Source organism: Triticum aestivum, chromosome 7A, assembly GCF_018294505.1.
Source record: "Triticum aestivum cultivar Chinese Spring chromosome 7A, IWGSC CS RefSeq v2.1, whole genome shotgun sequence".
Taxonomy (NCBI): domain Eukaryota; kingdom Viridiplantae; phylum Streptophyta; class Magnoliopsida; order Poales; family Poaceae; genus Triticum; species Triticum aestivum.
In genome coordinates, this window is record NC_057812.1 from 290631522 (window position 1) to 290648702 (window position 17181).

Below are 17181 nucleotides of genomic sequence, written 5' to 3' on the forward strand. Positions count from 1 at the left end.
GTATACGTCGGCGCACGGTTCTCGAACGAGTGCTCTATTTCATCAAAACACACACTGCTCGTATGATAAACCGTGACAACTTATGTCTTACCATGCCATATTCATGAAAAAACTAGTGAGGACGCATCTGTTTCGGCAACAATTACGATGGTTCTCACATGATTCACGGGCACACAAAAGTAGCAGCAGTTCCCATAGACGGATTCAAACAGAGTACTAGCCCCAGAGGGGTCGATAACAGGCAAGGTTCGGATAATTAGACACAATCCAAACTACTATTAAACACTAGCTGGGGCAACTATTTCATGCCTCGATCTAATTTGGGCTGGACACAAGACGGACCTTGCCATGAACATCATCGAGGACGTCCCGCAGCAGCTCAATCCTGTGAACCTTCATGAAGACAACCTTGTGGCCTTGCCACTGATAAACTTGTTTGTGGAGGCATGCCACGTCATCTTCCTGCGTAAGCTTGACAAGAACAGTATGCCTCACAAACGAAGGAGTAGCTTTGAACTTCTTGTGCTTCAGTACACCCTGGACAACACGCCTGACAACAGTGAGGCTGGAATACAACTCTTCATTGGTATAACCGCAAATGGCTTCCAGGATCCAACAGCCTAAGAACTCTGTTTTCCCAGTGCGTATATTCAGGTCGTCCGCCTCATAGCGAGTGACATGTACAACCACACAATCCTTGTCTGCATCAGGGCTCTAATTGAAACAGAAACAAATTCTGAATTACTTTTCAGTATAAGAAACACAAGTTATTTAAACCACTATGTATAGCATGGCATCGAAGCTAATAAAATTTTGCATTATTAATCACCACATACTTCCTTTTCTAAAAAAATCACCACATACTTAGATGAAAAACCACAATCGAGATCGGCAAAGAAGGAAATCACCTTGGGCAGCTCAGCGGGGGGGGGGGGACACATCCTCGAAGGGGGAAAACTGCTCCTGCAGTGCCACGGGGGCTGTAACCTCAAACGGGGCGTTGACCATCTCAGTAGTGGCCGTGAGCGTATCTGGGGTCGGCTCGGTGGTTGCCTCCATCTTCTTGGAGCTCTCTGTCTCGTGGGGATCAGCCTCCCGCGTCTGCTCCAATATCGGCAGATCTTTGCCTGGTTCTCCTTGGTCCATCATGAAACTGACGAATACTAGGAGACCACTGAAAGGAAAACACAATCGCAATGACAATGAAACAAAAAAGAGAGTGAGGATCGGTTACTGCTTTGCAAAAGTTCTTTTTTTTCTCTGAACGAAAATATACCAACATCACGGATCCGCTTACCTTCCCTTCGTTCGGAGAGAAGAATAGTGGCAGATGCGAGTGTTGCCTTTCTTGAAGACGGTGAGGGAGAAGGGGATTCAGCGAAGAGTGAAATGATGGTTGCTTCGTCCGTCAAACTTAGACTGCGGGGAGGTGGGGTTTTGTGATACGACGGCTCGTTACTGCCGCGCTACGACCGGGGTGACTCTCCGCCTGCATACTGCCTTCTAATTTGGTGGATGGCATTTGGGCCCGCGCGCTGCATGGCCCGCATGTCGGTGAACAAAAGTATAACGACATTCAGTAGAGGGAGACGTTTCAATGACCTAGGAGGAGCCAGAAGCGGTAGAGTGTCTCCACTGTACTAGTAGTAATTGTTTTTCTGGGTAGTTGTAGAGTGTCTCCACTGTACTAGTAGTAATTGTTTCTCTGGGCCCAAGACAAAACAGCCCATCCACACTAGTAAATAGTAAAATCAATTCAAAAGCCCATATATTTACTGAATTGACGGATGGGTATGTCGAAGAGCAAAAAAAGGAGTTTCAGGTGGGCAAAAGAGCTTCTGAATGTGCCGGGCTTCTATTTACAACATATTGTGGTCATAATCCAGTAAATTTTACGACCCAGGATGTTCATTCTATGGACCTGACCGATCCATTTGACTGTGACTGCCGAAAACAGTGCTGGAGTTAGATGTTGTTGCCCTTTTCAATCTGGTTTTTTTGTAAACCTGATGAACAATTAACCCTCGTGCTTTTGTACAGTTTGTAAGCTGGAGTTAGATGTTCCTGCCCTTTTCAACTCGGCTGTGACTGTCATATTTTCTTTGAAACAAGGCAAATGGCTTGCCATTCGTTTAATTTAGAGTGAAATATTGTAACAAATCCCAACCAAGGGAAATAACATCACTCTCGCCGGCTGCTTGAGCTCACTGTGCATTACAGAAGCCAAGTGATTAGCCCCCACTAGCACCCACAAACTTATTTCGAACTAGCACATCAAATGGGCTGTAAATTTTCATAGGAAAGGCTGCATGACCATGACAGATTTGGATTCTGACATTTGGGACCCGCGAGGAAATAGCCTATCCAAGGTGGTGTCGACTTACTAGACAGTCAACAAACGATTCTGCCTACCAGACGTTGGATTGACATCCAACATCTGTCGTGTATCTTCTATCTCTTGTCTTCTTCTTCCTCCAGCCACCTAAACCAAACCACCCCGTCGGCTCCGCCTGCTCCTGCCTCCCATGGCTGGTTGCGCCTCCACCGCCCTACCGTACGTACGCTCCATCGTTGGCCAGTCCCTCCCTCTATTCCCCCACACGTCATGTTATTCTCCGGCGATGTCAGCCCCAACACGCACTCGCGCCCGAACCAGTCAACCCTCGTACTCCCCTCTACCTGCGACTAGACCGGCGCATCTTCAAAGGCTCATGTTTGTTTCATCTGAGGCCTCGCCGTCGTCCTCCGCCTTGCGGCCTTGGTTCGCTCGCCGTGCGCGGTGCGCCGCCCTCTTGCGTTGTCAACGCCGTCAACAACCGAGAGGAACAAGGAGATGACTGTACGTGGAGAGGATGACAGTAGGGACCCACCAGCGTCATGGCAGTACGCAAGCATGTGCCTCTATGGTACAAGCCCCAAAATATGGTTCCTCCTAATGGTTGGACATCTGGGGCTCACGCCATTGTCAACGTAGTCAATAAATGAGAGAATTACACCACGAGCGGCTGACACCAGGGACCCAGCAAGTCGTGCAGTTTTTTTGAGGAACAAGCAGTTGTTATTTATACTAGTTTTAGCGACGGATCAGGGTAACAACGGGGCTGTGCGGGGGCTGTGGCCCGTCTAGCCAGGGTTTTATTTATGTTTACCACATCATGAGCCCAGTTGTGTTTTTTTCTTGCTGAAAATGGCTAGCTTAGTTCTATTTTTTTAAAGAAATACCCAAACAAGGCCTACTTGCTTTATCGGTCATGCCAGGCTGCAAATCTTTCAAGACGAGGAGAGTTTCATTCGGTTTGCCGAGAAATGGGCTGTACATTTTTAAAACACATCAAACCGGGAATTAGTTTCAACTTTTTTTCATTACAAGATCTTAAATTCCATTGATTTTTATGCGTGGACAATTATTTGGATTTTATATTTATATAAATTATTTTTCAAAATAGTTTGAATGTGAATCGATATTTCTGGATTAAAAATAGTTGACCGCACCGAAATATGCAAAATTTCGTATACTTTTTAACCGTGGCCACAATATGGGGTGTAATGCTAACAAAAAGAAGATGGGCTCCAAAAAAATTCTTAAGAATTAGCAAATGGGTTGTACATAATTAGAAATAATGGCAGATGGGATGTATGCTGTTTTCCACAGATTTGAGGCTGACTTGTGCACCTACTACAAGTTGACGCGTATGCTTTCATAAAAAAAGGTTGACGCACATGCAACGCCCTGTCAACTTAGTCAACACACGAGAGCAGTGACTGTTGGATGTCCATCCAACGGCTGTCGTGCTTCTTCAATCTCTGCTCTTCATGCTCCAGCCGCTCAAACAAGCGCTGGCGGGACTGCTTGCTCCCTCCTCCCGCGGCCGGCTATGCTGCCGCGCAGGCCTCACGGCCCCACCGTACTCCCATCACTGGCCTAGCCATCCCTCTACTCACCCATACATGTTGTTATTCTCCGGCTATGGCAGACGAACCAGTAAACCCTCGTACTCCTCCGTGTGGGAAATAACTGCCGAGTATTCCCTGACTCTGTGTCGTTCCCTTCCTAGGCCTCATCGTCGTCCACCGCCCTGGTGCTCTCGGCGCGGCTTGGTCAACGTGGTCAATGAACGACATCCATCGGAAGTGGACTGTACATGGAGAGGCTGACAGCTGGGTCCACGGCCACACGCAAGGAAATGCCTCCTTCTTACACGCAAAATAATGATTCCTCCACCTGACAGCTAGGACCCACAGGAAGGGCCTCTATATTTCACGAAAAAAATGTTTCCCCCGCTGACAGGTCGGACCCACCAGCTATATCTTCGCACCTCCTTATTACGCCCAAAAAAATGAATACCCCCTGCTAGCTGGGACCCACCATATTGTTGGGATGACTTGTGGGCCTACTAAGTTGACGGGGACGGAGGGCTTTGTCAACTTAGTCAATACTCCAGTGACCGTATGATGTCCATCCAACGGCCATAGTGCTTCTTCAACTTCTGGTCTTCTTGCTCCAGCCGCCCAAAGCAGCGCCGGTCGTGCCGCCTACTCCTGCCTCCCATGGCCGGCTGTGCTACCGCGGAGGCCTCACCGCCCCCATACTACTCCCACCACTGGTCAGGCCATCCCTCCACTCACCCACACCCCATGTTATTTTGCGGCGACGGCAGCCTCACACCGCAGCCGAACCAGTGAACGCTCGTACTCCTCTCCGCGTGGGCATCCACTGCTGCGTCTTGCCCGGCTCCGCGTCGTCCCCTTCCTAGGCCTCGCTGTCGTCCACCGTCGTGGTGCTCTCGGTGCGGCATGGTCAATGTGGTCAACGACCGACTTCCATCGGAAGAGTAATGTACGTGGAGAGGCTGACAGCTGGGTCCACGGCAGCCGCAAGGAAGTGCCTCCTTATTACGCGGAAAATAATTATTCCTCCACCTGACAGCAGGGACCCAGCGGATGGGCCACCAGTATTTTGCGAAAACATCATTTCCCCGTGACTGCTGGGACCCACCGGACGGGCCACCGTATTTCACGAAAAAAATGTTCCCCCCGCTGTCAGCTCGGACCCATCGGAAGTGCCTCCTTATTACGCACAAAAAAATGAATACTCCCTCGGCTAGCTTGGACCCACCTTGGTGGGAGGCTGACTTCTGGGCCCACTAAGTTAACGGGGACGAAGGGCTTTGTCAACTTCATCAATATGAACGATTCTAGCTCCAGTGACCGTACGATGTCCATCCAACGACCGTAGTGCTTCTTCAACCTCTGGTCTTCTTGCTCCAGCCGCACAAAGCAGCGCTGGTCGTGCCGCATGCTCCTGCCTCCCCTGGCCGGCTGTGCTGACGCAGAGGCCTCACCGCCCCCGACTATTCCCATCGCTGGCCAGATTCTGCAGCGACGGCAGCCTCACACCGCAGCCGAGCCAGTGAACCCTCGTACTCCTCTCCGCGCGGGCTTCCACTGCCGCGTCTTCCCCGGCTCCGCGTCATCCCCTTCCTAGGTCTCGCCGTCGTCCACCGCCGTGGTGCTCTCCGTGCGGCGTGATCAACGTGGTCAAGGAACGACTTCCATCGGAAGAGTACTGTACATGGAAAGGCGGACAGCTGGGTCCACGGCCATAGCCTAGTTTTTTGTGATTTGCCAAGTAAGTCGCTTTGTCAGACCTGTTGGGCTGCAAATCTTTCAAGACGAGGAGAGATTTCAATCAGCTGGCCGAGAAAATGGCCCATCAGTAATGAGAAATGGGCTGTACATTTTTAAAACACATCAAACCGGCAATTAGTTTCAAATATCTTTTTTTTCATTTCAAGATTTTAAATTACATTAATTTTTATGCGTGGAGAATTTGTTGGATTTTTTATTGATATACATTTATTTTTTAAATCAATTTGAATGTGAGTCGAAATTTTGGGATTAAAAACAGTTCGGACCGCACCGAAATATGCAAAATTTCGTATAATTTTTTAACCGTGGCCATAATATGGGCTGTAATGCTAACAAAAAGAATATGGGCTCCAAAAAAACCCTTAAGAATTAGCAAATGGGCTGTAAATTATTAGAAATAATGGCAAATGAGTTGTATGTTGTTTTCCACAGATTTGAGGCTTTTCTAAAAAAAGGTTGACGCACAAGCACTGACTGTTGGATGTCCATCTAACGGCCATCGTGCTTCTTCAATCTCTGCTCTTCCTGCTCCAGCCGCTCAAACAAGCGCCAGTGGGACTGCCTGCTCCCTCCTCCCCGCGGCCGGCTGTGCTGCCGCGCAGGCCTCACCGCCCCATCGTACTCCCATCGCTGGCCTAGCCATCCCTCTACTCATCCGCACCTGCTGTTATTCTCCAGCGATGATAGACGAACCAGTAAACCCTCGTACAATTGTACTCCCCTCCACGTGGGAAATAACTGCCGAGTCTTTCCTGCCTCCGTGTCGTCCCCTTCCTAGGCCTCGCCGTCGTCCACCGCTGTGGCGCTCTCGGGGCGGCGTGGTCAATGTGGTCAACGACCGACTTACATCGGAAGAGTACTGTGCGTGGAGACGCTGACAGTTGGGTCCACGGCCGCAGCAAGGAAGTGCCTCCTTATTACGCGCAAAATAATTATTCCTCCACCTGACAACGAGGACCCACCGGACGGGCCACCATATTTCGCGAAAAAACGTTTCCCCCTTGACTGCTAGGACCCACCAGCTACACCTTCGCACACAAGGAAGTGCGTCTGGGCAAAAAAAACAAAACGATTCGCCCCCCCTGACTGTTGGGACCCACCAGCTACATCTTCGCACACAAGGAAGTGCCTGACAGTCGGGACCCACCTGGTCGAAGCGTACGTAGCATTGCCATTCTGGTCGCGAACGTGTACGTACATATATACTGATGGATGTAGAGGCGCGCACGTGTCGTAGTAGAGGCGCGCACATAGCATGTACACATACATATAGTGGCCAGGGTGCAAGAAAGAAAATATGACCACGTGTGTGTACATACGGGCAGGGTCTCGAACGCCTACTCGCGCATACGTACGGCGAGGGCTCATTGACATGGCTGGGTCGGAACGGAGAAACTGCGTCGTCGTCGTGTTCATGGGGAGGCAACAGAATGCGTCGTGTTCATGGGGAGGCAACGGAATACGTCGTGTTCATCGGGAGGCAACGGAATGCGTGGGAGCCAACCACTTGGGTCAGAACGGAATGCGTGGTCGTGTTCATCGGGAGGGCTTGGACAGAACAGGCGATGGAAACGAGGCCTGACGTACCGCAGAACGGAGGAAACGGCCTTGTGTTCGACCGGCCACGTTCGAAACGTGATCCAGTTTATCAGGAGGGGTCTGGCGTACCGCAAAACGGACTAAACGGACCTCCTATGATCGAAACGGGGGTCCTGTTGATCGGGAGGGGTTTGGCGTACCGCAAAACGGAGGAAACAGACCTCCTACGGTCGAAACGGGGGTCCTGTTGATCAGGAGGGGTGTGGCGTACCACAAAACGGGCAAAACGGACCTCCTACGGTCGAAACGGGGGTCCTATTCATCAGGAGGGGTGTGGCGTACCGCAAAATGAGACTCCACGGGATACTGTTCATCTCCACCGTCGACCTCCTCCAGCCTCCATGGGCTACCGTCGACCTCCTCCAGCCTCCACGGGCTCCTGTTCATTCAGCCTCCACTGTGCGCTACTCCACCGGCTACTGTTCAACCACCCCTCCACCATCTACAGTTCATCCAGCCCTCCACACCACGGGGTCCTGTTCAACCACCCCTCCATGGGCACACCTCCACCGTCTATTGTTCATCCAGCCCTCCACCACACCACGGGGTCCTGTTCATCCAGAGGCAACGGCACCGCTCACTGTTCATCCACCCCCCTCCCCCCGCAACACTCACTGTTCATCCAATCGATCGGCTTCAGTTAGCAGCAGTAGCAAAGGAATCGCTTGATCGGGTTCAGTTAACAGCCATCGATCGATCGCTCGGGTTCAGTAACGCGTAGCCTGTAGTGCAATCGCTCGGGTTCAGTTAGAGCCGAACGCCTCGCTCAGGTTTAGTTAGAGCCAACGCCTCGCACACACGCGCGTACGTGTACGAGAGAAACACGCATTGCTTGGCCCCTGACCTCCCACCGTAATCGGGAACTCCCCGAAATTTTCCTCGCCCTCGCTTCTACCACGGTTTTTTCCGTCATGGACGGCCCAAAGAATGTCATGCAGCTGCATCTCCGGCCCGCCCAGGACGAAAAGCCCATTTTCTGTCATGATTTTTTGTCATAGAAGTAGGAGCCCACCACATCTATGATGATACCGGGTTTTGTCACAATTATCATCATAGAAGTGTCATATGTATGACAGGAAATAATTTCGTTCGGCCCAAAATGTCACGGATGTGTCTTTTTTGTAGTAATAGCTATCAGAGTGGGTAGTAGTATTAGTTTGTCCATTATTAACTAAATCTACTTCTACTCCAATGTTAGATGCAACAGAAAGAAAAGAAGGATTATTGAACAGAGTAAAGGAGGCATGTTTCTTACCATGAGTTTTGTGGATCTCCAGGTTTTGAACCTCCTTAAGGTGATGTGCTTTCTCCATAATGGTCCTCTTGTCCCCAGCAATCCTGGTACTCATTCTAACTGCTTGATGCTACCTCTTGAGCACTACGTTGGTTTTCCCCGAAGAGGAAGGGATGATGCAGCAAAGTAGCGTAAGTATTTCCCTCAGTTTTTGAGAACCAATGTATCAATCCAGTAGGAGGCTACGCGCGAGTCCCTCGCACCTGCACAAAACAAATAAATCCTCGCAACCAACGCAAATAGGGGTTATCAATCCCTATAGGGCCACTTACGAGAGTGAGATATGATAAGATAATATTTTTGGTATTTTTATGATAAAGATGCAAAGTAAAAATAAAGGCAAAGTAAATAGCAAAGGAAATAACTAAGTAGTAGGAGATCAATATGATAAAGATAGACCCGGGGGCCATAGGTTTCACTAGTGGCTTCTCTCGAGAGCATAAGTATTCTACTGTGGGTGAACAAATTACTGTTGAGAAATTGACAGAATTGAGCATAGTTATGAGAATATCTAGGTATGACCATGTATATAGGCATCACGCCCGAGACAAGTAGATCGACTCCTGCCTGCATCTACTACTATTATTCCACTCATCGACCGCTATCCAGCATGCATCTAGAGTATTAAGTTAAAAACAGAGTAACGCCTTAAGCAATATGACATGATGTAGAGGGATAGACTCATGCAATGTGAAGAAAACCCCATCTTGTTATCCTCGATGGCAACAATACAATACGTGCCTTGCTGCCCTTACTGTCACCGGGAAAGAACACCGCAAGATTGAACCCAAAGCTAAGCACTTCTCCCATTGCAAGAAAGATCAATCTAGTAGGCCAAACCAAACTGATAATTCAAAGAGACTTGCAAAGATAACCAATCATACATAAAAGAATTCAGAGAAGATTCAAATATTATTCATAGATAGACTTGATCATAAACACATAATTCATCGATCTCAACAAACACACCGCAAAAAGAAGATTACATCGAATAGATCTCCACAAGAGAGGGGGAGAACATTGTATTGAGATCCAAAAAGAGAGAAGAAGCCATCTAGCTACTAACTATGGACCCGTAGGTCTAAGGTAAACTACTCACACTTCATCGGAGAGGCTATGGTGTTGATGTAGAAGCCCTCCATGATTGATGCCCCTTTGGTGGAGCTTCGGAACAGGCCCCAAGATGGGATCTCGTGGATACAGAAAGTTACGGCGGTGGAATTAGGGTTTTGCTCATGTTCTGATCATTTGGGGGTACGTGGGTATATATAGGAGGAAGAAGTACGTCGGTGGAGCAACAGGGGGCCCACGAGGGTGGAGGGCGTGCCTGGTGGGGGTGGGCGCGCCCCCTACCTCGTGCCTTCTTGTTACGTGTCTTGACGTAGGGTCCAAGTCTTCTGAGTCTTATCCGATGAGAAAATCACGTTCCCGAAGTTTTCATTCCGTTTGGACTCTGTTTGATATTCCTTTTCTTCAAAACCCTAAAACAGGCAAAAAACAGCAATTCTGGGCTGGGTCTCCGGTTAATAGGTTAGTCCCAAAAATAATATAAAAGTGGATAATAAAGCCCAATAATGTCCAAAACATTAGATAATATAGTATGGAGCAATCAAAAATTATAGATACGTTGGAGACGTATCAAGCATCCCCAAGCTTAATTCCTGCTCGTCCTCGAGTAGGTAAATGATAAAAACAGAATTTTTGATGCGGAGTGCTATTTGGCATAATTTTAATGTAATTCTTCTTAATTGTGGTATGAATATTCAGATCCGAAATATTCAAGACAGAAGTTCATATTGACATAAAAATAATAATACTTCAATCATACTAACAAAGCAATTATGTCTTCTCAAAATAATATGGCTAAATAAAGTTATCCCTACAAAATCATATAGTCTGGCTATGCTCTATCTTCACCACACAAAATATTTAAATCATGCACAACCCCAATGACAAGCCAAGCAATTGTTTCATACTTTTGACATTCTCAAAACTTTTTCAATCTTCATGCAATACATGAGCGTGAGCCATGGATATACCACTATAGGTGGAATAGAATGGTGGTTGTGGAGAAGACAAAGAAGGGGAAGATAGTCTCACATCAACTAGGCGTATCAACGGGCTATGGAGATGCCCATCAATAGATATTAATGTGAGTGAGTAGGGATTGCCATGCAACGGATGCACTAGAGCTATAAGTATAAGAAAGCTCAAAAAGAAACTAAGTGGGTGTGCATCCAACTTGCTTGCTCATGAAGACTGTAACACCCCGACACCGATGCTCGAGAAGACTTCCATATGTTCCGGGTTTTGCCGTGTGTTTCATTTGTGCCTGCCCTTTTATTTTTGCATTGCATCATGTCATCATGCCATCATCTCATAAATCTTTTTGCAACTCAACTAAATAAATGGCATGGATCTTTGATCCATTTAAACCGAGGGAATTCACATGGTGATTCGCTTTACAACATATACTCTCAATATTTAGAGAGCTATAGTAAATATTCCAGTTATTTGGATTTACCGCAAACACACTTGCAAAATATCTCGATGCCTTTGTTATCTTAATTCTTGGTCTCCAACATGGCCATATATTTCTTTCATCATATTTCGGAGCTCCACCAAAAATCCTAACATTTTTGGACACCTCTATTTCCTAGTCCTTGTTCAAACCATTTGAATTAAATTCAAATGACTTTGAATTAAATTCTTGCAATCATGCCTCTCCTATTTTTCGTGGACCGTGCACATTTTTATCAGTCCATAAAAGTTATCCCTCGTGCGCAATTCTTTCCCTAACCCCCCCTCTTCTTTTCTCTTCTCTCTATGCTTTTTTATGTTAAAGGAAATAACATAATAGGGAGAGTGAGAGGCAGCCTGCACTGCTGGACTCTTAGAATCTCCCACCAGGCCGGCCCAACTGTCTCCTGTTCCCACAGCCCACCAAATCCCTCCTAAACCTAACCTCTCCCTGGCCGATCCCACTCACCTCTCCCTCTCGTCCTCATCCACCGCCGCCAACACCCATACACATGCATCGAGCCGGGAGACGTGCTCGATCCCCCTACTCTCTCTTCGATCTCCCAGCGTCGCCTCCCACCTCGTTTCCCTTCCTCTCGATCCCTCTCCTTCGCCCCATGCTTCCTCGCACCAACGCCCGCTGCCTCTCGCTCATCTTGAGCGCCCCAACACCAACGAGCTCCGTCGCTGGCAGCCTCGCCTCCGATCGCGCCAACCCCGCCGCCAAGAGCCGCCTGCCCTCTGGTCCGTCGTCTTGTGCTGCTCTCCTACCGCGACTTCGCGAGTCCGGCCGCAGGAGCGCAGAGCCCGTTCCTCGCACGCCGGCCACCGACACGGTCTCTTGCCGGCCTCACCATGACCCGACGCCCGAGCGCCTCCTACTGCGAGCTCCACCAGGACCACGTCGCCGCCCCGCCTCCAAGTTCGTTGCTGCCAAGCGCCGCCGTGGCCATGCCCGACGCCGCCAGCAGGGCCCCGTTCCCGTCTTTGGCGCCTCAAGACCCATGCCCGAGCCCTCTGCTCGAGCAGGAGCTTCGCCTTCTTGCTTCGCGCCAAGGCCGACGCCGGCCACTTCGCCTTCGCATCCTGCTGCCGGCGCACCGCCGGACCTCCGCCTCGCCCCATCCATCATGCCGCCTGTTGGCCCTCCATTTTTCCTCGTTGTGAGCTTGTTCGGCCATGGACGTTTTGAGCCGTTTGCCTCCTGCACACGTCGTGTTTCCTCCAAATCCACCGAAGGCCACCATGCAAAAATAACCAAGCACCCACGAACACAAGTACCAACCGCCGCATTCCGTTTCATATTTGTCAAGGCCGAGAGGATGCCAAGTACCAAGACGTCGATGCCCCTCAAGTTCGACTATGTGAAACAGCAAGTACCACTACGGCCGGAGACCTTGGACCTGTCAAGTACCCCTACACACGGATACGCCAAGGTGGACTACGCTCGATGATGTGACAAGTTCCTCCACCAATGACTTGAATGGCTACAAAACGTGAACCACTACCGTCGACCCTCGAAGACCCCGTGGACGTCAAGTTCCGTGTCGTTGACCCCGAACCTCTACGAAAATGTGTACGACTACTTCCATCTCCGAAGAACCGGGTAACGGAACCATCAAGTTCGTCTACCACCTACATGTACAACTACCGTCGCCGAGATCGCGAGAACCTCTACCGTCGACCCTAGAGCATGCGAGAACGACTACTTCCACTATCGCCGTCGCCAGAATTGTCCCGTTTGCACGCTTCGAAGGTTTAACCTCGAGACGACGTCCATGAACGAATGCTTGCAATGTTTGAGATACTTGTGTTTGCACCGTGTCCAAATTGTCACTCGTTTCCTTGTCGCCAACTTGTGGGAACCCGTTTTTCGGGAGCACCCCATCATCTTGCATGTCACACTCACACCAACTTCCTTTTGCACCGGTATCCCCGTGGGCTACCGGATAACCGATATGTTGCCGTGGCATCACTTTCGGATTCTTTGTCGTGGCACTCCCTTTTGTTTCCGCCACGATGACCAATGCCTCATATCTTATCATGCCAACATTTTCATAAATATTGCATAAAACTTGCACATGTCATTCCCATCATGATAATAACATTTAAATGTTTAAATTGTTGTTGCAATAAAGTACTAAGGCATATGGGGATTTACCGGATTCGTTATTTGTTATATCCGGCCCCATTTAAATTGTTTATATGGTGTAGTTTTGTTATGCCTCACCTCTTGCCATGTTAACCAACATTTAATATTGTTGAGTACCAAACCGGGAGAGAACTAAATAATTGATGTGGCGTTCTGTCAATATGCAACCCGTTGCATATTGAGCTCCACTTAATTTGTAGTTTTGGTTGTTGCACTTTGCCATGTCATGCATATTTAAACCGGACATGCATCATACTTGGTTGTGCATCATGCCATGCTTATGTGATGGTTGTTTACCATGTTGGTTGCTTCTTTCCGGTGTTGCTTCTTCGGGTTAATTCCGATAACGTCGCGTTTGTGAGGATCCGTTCGACTACGTCTGTTTGTCTTCTTCATGGACTCGTTCTTCTTCCTTGCGGGATTCAGGCAAGATGACCATACCCTCTAAATCACTTCTATCTTTGCTTGCTAGTTGCTCGCTCTATTGCTATGCCTATGCCGCGATACCTACCACTTGCTATATCATGCCCCCATATTGCCATGTCAAACCTCTAACCCACCTTATCCTAACAAACCGTTGTTTGGCTATGTTACCGCTTTGCTCATCCCCTATTATAGCGTTGTTAGTTTCAGGTGAAGATTGGAGTTTGTTCCTTGTTGGAACATGATTATTGTTGGGATATCACAATATCTCTTATTTAATTAATGCATCTATATACTTGGTAAAGGGTGGAAGGCTCGGCCTTAAGCCTGGTGTTTTGTTCCATTCTTGCCGCCCTAGTTTCCGTCATACCGGTGTTATGTTCCTTGATTTTGCATTCCTTACACGGTTGGGTTATAATGGGAACCCGTTGACAATTCGCCTTGAATAAAACTCCTCCAGCAAGGCCCAACCTTGTTTTTACCATTTGCACTAACAACCTATCACCTTCCCTTGGGTTCTGCAGAGTCAAGGGTCATCTTTATTTTAACCCCCCCCCCCCCGGGCCAGTGCTTCTCTAAGTGTTGGTCCGAACTTGAGTCCTTTGCAGCGCCACCTCGGGGAAACTCGAGGGCTGGTTTTAGTTGTATGGAGCACTCATCCGGTGTTGCCCTGAGAACAAGATATGTGCAGCTCCTATCAGGATGTCGGTGCATTGGGCGGCTTTGCTGGTCTTGTTTTACCATTGTCGAAATGTCTTGTAACTGGGATTCCGAGTCTGATCGGGTCTTCCTGGGAGAAGGAATATCCTTCATTGACCGTGAGAGCTTGTGATGGGCTAAGTTGGGACACCCATGTAGGGTTTTGAACTTTCGAAAGCCGTGCCCACGGTTATGGGCAGATGGGAATTTGTTAATGTCCGGTTGTAGAGAACTTGACACTTAACTTAATTAAAATGCATCAACCGCGTGTGTAGTCATGATGGTCTCTTCTCGGCGGGGTCTGGGAAGTGAACACGGTATTGGAGTTATCCTTGAACGTAAGTAGTTTCAGGATCACTTCTAGTTCATGGCCGTGCTTTGCCTTCTCTTCTCGATCTAATTTGCGTAAGTTAGCCACCATATATGCTTGTGCTTGCTGCAGCTCCACCTCACTACCTTTTACTACCCATAATCTTAAATAGTCTTGATCGCGAGGGTGCAAGATTGCTGAGTCCCCGTGACTCACAGATTACTTCCAAATCCAGTTGCAGGTGTCGTTAATGACCGTGCAGGTGACGCAACCGAGCTCAAGGAGGAGCTCGATGAAGATCGTGCTCATTATGTTGTTCCGTTTCTAGTTGATCAGTAGTGGAGCCCAGTTGGGGTGATCGGGGATCTGTAGCATTAGGGGTGGTCTTCTTTTATTTTGTTTTCGTAGTCGGACCTTGATTGTATTTGGATGATGTAATGCTATATTTATGTATTGTGTGAAGTGGCGATTGTAGGCCAACTTTGTACCTCTTTCTTATTCAGTACATGGTATGTGTAAAGATTACCCCTCTTGCGACATGCCTACAATGCGGTTATGCCTCTAAGTCGTGCTCCGACATGTGGGAGATATAGCCGCATCGTGGGTGTAACAAGTTGGTAATCAGAGCCTTCCCCGACTTAGGAGCCCCCTGCTTGATCGAATCGCTGGCGTTGTTGAGCCTAGAAATTTTTTTGAGTCTTTTGGGATTATATATATATCCGAGAGTAGGATTCTTTTTACTCCTCAGTCCCTTCGTCGCTTTGGTGAGGCTTCCTGACGTAGAGTTTTTACTCTTCTCTTCTCGAATTTCACGAATTTTTTTTAGGATCATGTGGGTATATTGGAATCGTTCTGATGGTTTTGTGACGAGAACATTGTTCTTGGTGCCTCCTGACATTTAGGGGTTGTGGCAGTGTCCCGGGGAGTTGAGCTCTGAGGTGTTGTCGTCACAATTTTATCGCTGCAATTCTGGAATACCTGAGTTTCGCCGACATCGAAAATCTCTTTTATGCAGTTGTTGGTGAGATAACCTCGACGCCACCCAGTACTGGGGCGGGAGTTCAGGAGTATTGCCATAACTCGTATAACGGATGCTTTGCGAAGGTTGAGGTAAATGATTTCCGAAGGTTTCTTGGTTATGTGTTGAAGGATGGATACAGCTAGATGTAGGATTTGCTAGTTTTGGGTGAGATATTATGCTTCCCCTGTATCCCCAACACCTGATTGCATAACCGGAAAGTTTCGGGAGTTGATAAGTGGGAATTCAAGTAGCTCCTAGGATATCTTTCCGACAGATGTATGATATGAAATTGGGGTTTGACGTCTAGTGGTCCGCCTATCCACGGTTGGTTTTACAGTGGTCTCGTTGTGTCTTAAAGAGTCCTTGGCTATGCTAACTCGGGGACACTTCGTATGTCACGTGCACTGCCTTGTACATGATGGTGATGTACGATCGAGACCGTGTGGGCCCCACCACGAAAACTTCGGACGAATCTCTATCATATGTTTGTTCCGGCTTATTCTACAAGTCAATCTTTGTTTTGTTTTCAGTTGTGGTATTCGAGTTGCTTCGAAGTCAAATGTTGATTCCATACCTTTCCTAAACGGTGTTCTCATACTCCGATGTGAATACCAATCCTTCATGATAATCGAGATTGTCATGTTAATTCTTTTTCAACCGGTATGTTTTCTCTTCAAGTGAATCCGATCTTTTTCAACATCCGCAAGATCACCTCTCGGCTTTCCCAACGTTGTTCATTTCATCTGTCCCCAAGTTTGCCTTTGTTTTCCCGCCCTCCCACCCTTGTTTTCTTCAAGGACTCGGATTTCTTAATTCGTTATCCATTTTATGGATGTGAAGTCTCTCCATTCTTTTCAATCAACATTCTTACCCGGTGGTTCCCTTGAAGATGCTCTACTCGTTCGTCATTCTTCATTCTTTTCTTCTCTGGTGGATTCAATTCAAGCTTTTGGTGTTGATCATATCCTTTAACTCGTTTCAAATGTTTTCCATGCATATGCACCTTATTATCATTCCACGTCTCGCTATTCTTTTGTTCCGGAGTGCTGAAGATATCTCGAAGATTCGTGTTTCCACTCTGCTTGCATTCAAGCTCTTTCGTGGTTGTCACCTTATTCAAGCCATTTAATTCAACCGGTGCAATCTCTCTTTTAAGTCTTTCAACGGTGTTTTCTCTTGAGTGGGCCCTAACCCACAGGTCTTTTCCCAGGATCTTACCTGACTCTTCTATTTTTCCAGAGCTACTATCAAATTCTTCTCCAAGTTGACGTAAGAATGAATTTTCATCTGTCAATTGCCTTCTCCAATATCGTTTCTCAAATTCTTTTCATCGTTGGATCAACTTCTTCATTTTTGATTCTCCCGGAGTGTCTCAATGATTCATGGTGGTGCTTCTCATCATCATTCTCTTCATTTGAAGACCGAAGAAGAGTTTTTCCTCCATATCTTATCTGTTCTCTTAGAGATGCGTGATTCTAGCTTGTTGCCATCCTCTCATTATTGTTTGTGACAAT